This window comes from Lycium ferocissimum, chromosome 12 (genome assembly GCF_029784015.1).
Source record: "Lycium ferocissimum isolate CSIRO_LF1 chromosome 12, AGI_CSIRO_Lferr_CH_V1, whole genome shotgun sequence".
Lineage (NCBI taxonomy): Eukaryota > Viridiplantae > Streptophyta > Magnoliopsida > Solanales > Solanaceae > Lycium > Lycium ferocissimum.
Genome location: NC_081353.1, coordinates 23,880,631 through 23,888,419, shown reverse-complemented (window position 1 = coordinate 23,888,419; position 7,789 = coordinate 23,880,631).

Sequence of the window (7,789 nt, the reverse complement as noted above, 5' to 3'; positions counted from 1 at the left end):
CCGTGATGGTAACTCACATGCCTTATTGCTCCAAAACTTGAATTAAATACTTGAGCTTTGAAGGAGATTTCCAAAACCTTGAATTCTTGATCCTTGAGATGGGTTTTCTTGAAAACCCTAGTTTTAGAATGATAATTTCTTGTTTAGATTACAAGGATAGATGTTAGAATTGAGTTGGAATAATTAGGGTAGGCTTACATTATTTCTTGATGATGGAAGAAGGTAGGAGGTCGTTTCTAGGTCTTGAAGGAATGAAAATAATGTTTTGAATTGATATGGACGAGTATAAACTGTTACGGAAAAATAAATTTTTCGCCGAGTTAAATACTGGCCGTATTTCAAAATACGGGCGTATTTTGAAATCTGGCCGTATTTTTGAAATATGGACAGCAACGCCTCTGTTCAGTAAAATAGCCATAACTTCTTGCACGGATGTCCGTTTGACCCCCGTAAGATACCGTTGGAAAGGTATTTCAATGCTCTCAACTTTCATCAGGAAGTTTTCTCAAATTCCCAACACGTTTTGAAATGCACGGGCCGTAAAGTGAAATACGGTCCGTATTTAACCATATGACCTCAAAATGTCAAATTCGAATGTTCGAAATTCTTGGTTTCGGTTTACGAGCCTTGTTCATGGGCGTAAATTGGAATCGACCACTGTTCATAGGCGTAAACATATATCCTGTTGAACGGAAAAATCTCGATTCCCGCATTAACTTTTATCTTTCGATTTTTTAAAATGCAGGATCGTGGTCAAAACTTTCATTAAAGGTACGAGGTGTTACAATTTCAGCCCTGATGACGAAGCTAGCAATCGGCAAAATTTCGGTGGAGTGATGCTTGTGAGCGTAGCTTCCGAGTTGAAGACAGACTAACCTCAGCTCCAGTTTTAACGCTTCCAGAAGGGCCGGGTGGCTATGTGGTGTATTGTGACGCTTCTGGTGTTGGGTTAGGATGTGTATTAATCAGCATGGGAAGGTCATTGCTTATGCTTCAAGGCAGCTGCGAAAGCATGAAAAGAACTACCCAACCCATGATCTCGAATTGGCTGCAGTTATTTATGCATTAAAAATGTGGAGACATTATTTGTATGGCGTGCACGTTGATATCTATACTGACCACAAGATCCTTCAATATATTTTCAAATAGAAAGAATTGAATCTGCGGCAAAGGCGGTGGTTAGAATTACTGAAGGATTATGATGTGAATATTTTATACCACCCCGGAAAGGCAAATGTGGTAGCTGATGCGCTTAGCCACCGATCAATGGGTAGCCTATGTGAAATTCCCACAGAGAAGAAAGAAATGATCCATGAACTCCATCAACTAGCTAACCTTGGAGTGCGTATGATTGATTCAGACGATACAGGAGTTAGCATTAGCAATCCGAGTTCTTCCTTGAATGCGGAAGTAAAGAGCGACTGATACGAAGGTCCTCAGGTGTGAGCCATTATAGGGATGTATATCATGCAAAAGAGGAGTCCCCATTTGAAATGTCCATATAAAGAGTTCTTAGATACCGAGGCAGGCTGTGTGTTCCGAATGTTGCAGAATTACGCCGCCGAATTCTAGAAGAAGATTATTACTCTCGGTATTCCATTCATCTGGGAGCCGCGAAAATGTATCATGATCTTAAATTGATGTGTTGGTGGGATGGCATGAAAAGAGACATAGCAGAATTTGTCGCACAATGCCCAAATTGCCAACAAGTGAAGGTAGAACATCAAAAGCCAGGGGGACTATTGCAAGCAATGGAAATTCCTACATGGAAATGGGAAGTGATCTATATGGATTTTATTGTAGGGCTACCTCGTTCTCGAGGCAAGTGTGATTCTATATGGGTGATCGTGGACAGACTCACAAAGGCAGCTCATTTTCTCCCAGTCAGAATGACACACTCAGCAGAGGATTATGCGAGGTTGTATATCGAGGAGATTGTGAGACTTCGTGGTATTCCGAGTATCTATCATTACTGACGAGAGGAGCACGGTTCACGGCTAAGTTAAAATCATTTCAAGAGGTTTGGGTACCCAAGTAAGGCTCGGCGCGGCATTTCATCCCATAGCGATGGACGGTGAGTGTACCATTCGGACACTGGAAGATATGCTAAGGGCATGTGTTCTAGATTTTGGTGGTAGTTGGGATGACCACTTACCCCCTAATCGAATTTGCCTATAACGGTAGCTATCATTCCGGTATCCAAATGGCTCCGTATGAAGCTTTATATGGAAGAAAGTGCGGATCTCCAATTGGATGGCTTGATGTCGGAGAAGTACAATTAATAGGCCCGGGGTGATTCGGACGGTAGAAAAGGTTAAGGTGATTCGAGATCGATTATTGGCGCCCAAGAAAGTCGCCAAAAGTCTTATGCGGACAATATGGCGAGATTTAGAATTTCAAGTCGATGATTGGGTGTTCTTGAAAGTATCGCCAATGAAAGGGGTGATGAGATTTGGTAATAAGGAAGTTGAGTCCTCGATATATTGGACCTTACAAAATCATCCGCAAGGTGGGTCAAGTGGGCGTATGAATTAGACTTGCCTTTAGAGCTTAAGTGGTTTCCGGTATTCCATGTTTTAATCTTTCCAAATGTGTTAAGAGATCCGCGGGGGATTGTGCCGATCAATGATGTCCGGATCGGGAGAAAAGCTAGCCTATGAAGAAGTGCCTATTGCCATATTAGACGAGAAGCGAAGTCGAGGCTTCGAAATAAGGAAATAGCTTCAGTTAAAGTCCTATGGAGAAATAACAATCGGGAAGAAATGACTTGGGAAGCGGAAGAGAAGATGAAATCCACCTATCCGCACTTATTTCAGCCCCCAGAAGAGATATATGATGAAACATTGAGATTATAAGGTATGTACACTTTTCTTTTATGCATATGGGTCGTGTGTGGCCAATTTATGTTGCTATCGTGTTATGGCCCTGTGAGGCAATGATATTATGGGTTGTTGTGACAGGATGGTAGTGCCATATTATAGGGAAAACTCTGGCGAAATTTTTCTAGAATTCCTAACGATTTAACATTTGAGGACGAATGTTCCAAAGGGGGGAAGAATGTTACACCTTGGAAAACTTCCCGTTAGCGTATGATGAATAGACGAGCGAGAGGTATGATGTATACGAGGTTTGGACAAGTAAGAAATAGTATTTGATGATTAATTAAGATTTTCAAAGACATTCGAGTTAAGAAAAGTTGTTAAGAGAGCGAGTCATAAGTTGAGTGTATCGGGTAAGAATTTTAGTGCGAGTTAATGGTGTATAAATGATGCCCTAAGGAAGAGTTATAACGTTCCTTAGATTGGTATTAGTGATAAACAAGTGTTAAGAAGGTTCCATAAGGATCGGAGATCAAATGAGTCGACGAAACAATTCTCGGAAAATCAAGAAACCTACGGCCAGACATACTGGCCGTATAAAAAGTATGGACCGTATGTCCAACCGTAGATTCAGCCCAAGAGAGCATATTCAATCGACTTTGGACCAGATCTACGGCCATACATACGTTCGTAGAAAACATACGGTCCGTATGTTGGTCCGTATAATCTCGTGGGATCGAACTTGAATTAATATAAGGACCTCTCCTCACCATTTTCATTTCATTCTTCATCTCACAACACGAAACCTGCTAGAACATTCCAAACACTCCATCACAAGAAAACCAAGAGAATCAAAGATCAATAACAAGAAAATGAAGTGCATCAAGTGTATGAAACCTCTCTAAAGTCATCCAAACCAAGAAATCTCAAGAAAGAGGAAATAGGGTTTTTGGTGGGAAGAGGTGTATTACCAACCAAGGCTTGTTTCTTCATCATTTAAGGTAAGTTTCATGACCTTTCCATGTTATTTGAGGTATTAATAAGTTGAAACACATGGATTGTAGAAGAGTATGGGAAATGGGTCATAAATGTATGAATAGTGTTATTATTGAATAGTAGTTGGATTGAATCATGAAAATGGATATGTTGATGTTATAAATGCGTTATAAATGGTATTTTGAACATGGAATAAGTACTATATGTGGAAGAACGCGATGATGGACTTTGCCCATAATTATGGAGAATTGGGATGAAATTGTGAAATGCGAAGAATGTAAATGAATGACGATTGTTGTTAGTAATATCATGATTGTCGTTATGAATGTTGGGAGTTGATATGGAATGTGGCGGAAAGTAGTATAAACAAAGGAAACGCTGCCCAATTTTCCTTAGCCTTAAGAAGCACGTTCTTATGATTATATAGCTAATGTCGATATGAATTCCCTTGAAGGTATAAACGAGTGCATTAAAGGAGAACGAGCAAGCAATAGAGTAGCTAAACGATAAAGGTATGTGAGGCTAGCCCTTTCTTTCTAAGGCATGAGTCCTATGGCATGAAATTCCTCTTTTCTTATGGATGTTCCATCTTCAAGAAAGCTATGAGCCCTTGTCCTTGAATAGCCATACGAGATAAGATATATGCTATGAACATAATAATGCTAACGACAAGCTTAAGTCTAGAGATGCTATAGTCATGATATGATGCTCCTATTAAGCCAATGAAGCTATCCATAGTCCATTGATGCTGATCATTACATATACTCACCTTATGCTTGTTCCTTCAAGGTGAGAGGAATAGTTACGAATGCTTCATAATGACATCGGGGGTCCACGACCTTATGTCACTCCGATAAAGTATGATTATCTATGAGTCTTTATGCATGTATTGATATAAGTATATTATGATGAGCATAATATAATGAGCATATAATGATATCACACCGCGCCTATGTGGCTGGGCAGTCACCGCTAAGGCGGGCAGTTATACACCATGGCCAGATGGCATGGGCAGACACCACTAGTGGGCGGCAGGAGATGATACCCCGGACGCGGGAGGCCTGGATGCAGGCTAATGCTAATGCTAATACTGATGTTATTGATTATCACACCGCACCTATATGGTCGGGCAGCTTATACATTTATGCATATATGATATGATGATGAGTATGAAAGTAAGCCAGCATGTATTACTTCCTTTATGATTCAGTCAGTCACAAATTGCTCTTCATTGATGCTTCCTTATTTCATTGATGTCTTATTATTGTTTATGACTCATATACTCAGTACAATGTTCGTACTGACGTCCGTTTTCTTTGGACGCTGTGTTCATGCCCACAGGTAGACAGGGAGGTGATCCAGATCCATAGGAGCTAGTAGCTGGTTCGTGAGCACTCCATTTTTCGGAGGTGCCATTGATTATTCTTTTGGGTACATATGTATATATTTTGGGCATGACGGGGTCCTGTCCCGTCCATATGTCTAGTACTCTAGTAGAGGCTCGTAGATACGCAGTGTGGGTAGCATGGTCCCATGGCTTTTATGTATATGCATGTATAAGTTATTTTGATAACCGAGGGGCTTATGTTTATGAAAGTAAATATGTTCAAATGCTAATAGTTTTCCATGATTATGAGTATATATATATATATATATATATATATATATATATATATATATATATATATATATATATATATATGAGCGAATGAAGCGGTGAATGGCGGTGGTTCGGTGGATACCGTTTGATGCAAAATTTAGATGGCAGTCGTGACATTCAACTTATTCTGAAGATGTGTATTGTGGGACACCAATGTGTGACCTTATGACTCTTAGAGGAAGATGTGGATGGAAAAGGTAAGAGTAAGGGACATCTTGCTTCTGAGGTTGTGTCATTTCAGGAAACAAATGGAACCGAAGTGATTATCAAGCGTCTTATTTTTGGATGCTTAATGTATTCTTATGGTGCAGATGGTTGTAGCGGAATCCTTGGACTCGGACAACGAGGTGTTTCTTTTCTTTCTCAACAAAATTATAACGGATTTTCATATTGTATCGGTAATATATATGATGTAGAGTATGATTCAAACACATTAATTCTTGGAGGCAAGCCTATAGTGGAAGGTGAGTCCACTCCCATGTTTATGATTATAGGAAAATACTACATGACTTTAGAAAGAATCAGCGTTGGTGACAAGTTTATTGACATTGATCCAAACACATTCAAGAGGGTCGATCTCAAAGGTGGCATGCTTGTTGATACAGGGGCCTCTTCTACTTATTTGCCTACGATAGCATTCAAGAAATTGAAGGAGGAAATTAGATCTGTGATTGGTACGACCTTGGAAGAATATAAAAGCCATCGTAATCCAGAAGGGCTTTGTTACCATGGAGTTGTCACTCGGGATCTTCAAGGCTTACCAACTATAGCATTTCATTTGCTGAAAATGCTAAAATGGAGCTAACTGCTGAAAATTTGTTTCACCAGTCTAAAGCTCATGACCGTTTCTGCTTGTCCGTACGAGATTCCGAAACTCAGAATCTTCCTTTTAGCATACTTGGTGTTTGGGCACAACAATTTTTCTATATCGCCTTTGACTTTAACAGCATGAGGATGTTCTTTACAAGGATAGATTGTGACCGCCTATTGGATTGATCATTGTGCTCAAGAAAAACTTTAATAAATTATTTGTACTTTCTGCAGTGATTACAATCTTTAAATTTCAATGAGAATAATATTCAGAAGGTCTGACAAAAATTCATCTACAGAACCATTGAAACAACTTCATATATACAATTATCGAGAGTGTTCTGTACGACTGGTAATTGCGCACTAATCAAATTTCATTATATATACAAGGTTAAAAAGATATTTTATGTGTATATGGTAGATGTTGAATCCCCTTAGTCTTTCCGCGTGTCTACATCTTCATATTTTGAACCCCTTTAGCGAAAATCCTGACTCCGCCACTACTAATGGCATGAAAACGAATCAACCCATAATTATCCGTGGATTATTAGTTACCAGTAGATTGGGCGAGCAACCACTACTTGAACCTCCTTTATCTGATAAGTCGTTAAGTTATTACTTATCAAGCAATTTATATACCTCTTCGTCCCAAAAAAATTGGCACTTTTCGTTTTTCGAAAGTTAAACGAGTTGTTCTTTGTTCGGTGTCCGGGGAAGAGAACGGAAATCTATTCGGGAAGCGCTTACCAGCCCGTTATCGATACCAAGGGGAAGCAGGAATTAGACCAATAGGGCACTGCTCTCCGCCTATCGTAACAACAACAAAGAGGATGAATATCTTTGTTTTAGTCTATGACTCTATTTTAATTACACTAGCGCAATTCTAGGTATAGTTGGAGTAGGGTTCTCGTTAACCAACTTTTAATAGGATCACTTTTATTGTGATAACATAATTATAGGTATACTTGAACGAGGTCTTAATTCATGTTGCTACTTTTACTTTAGGGCCTGTTTGGAAGGCCACCTGGTAAAGACAATTGGTGTAATTATTAGGGTAGTAATTGCACAGTATAGTAATTACAACGACTTGCTTGTTTGTCATAACATAATTGCAGCGTAATTAAGAGTGTATTGTTTGGTTGCACAAGTGTAATTACTCTGCTAGATTAATTTAAATAAAGTTTAATTATTAAAAACTAAAAGTTGGTATTTGACAAATATGTGCGTTATAAATGATATTAAATTAGGTATTTAAGATACACATTGTGTATTGAAAGTATATTAATTAATAATCATATATGTGTAAATAATATTGTAAAAAAGAAAATTGATATATATTTTTCAAATTAATAATATTTTATTTTAATTAATTACAAAAATCAAAAGCACACATTTTATAAGAACATCATGGGCTGGATGTATGATGAAAAGACTAATATTTATAAATATAATGACATAACATTATTCAAATGTTCGGCAAATAAAATAATCTATCAATTGAAGT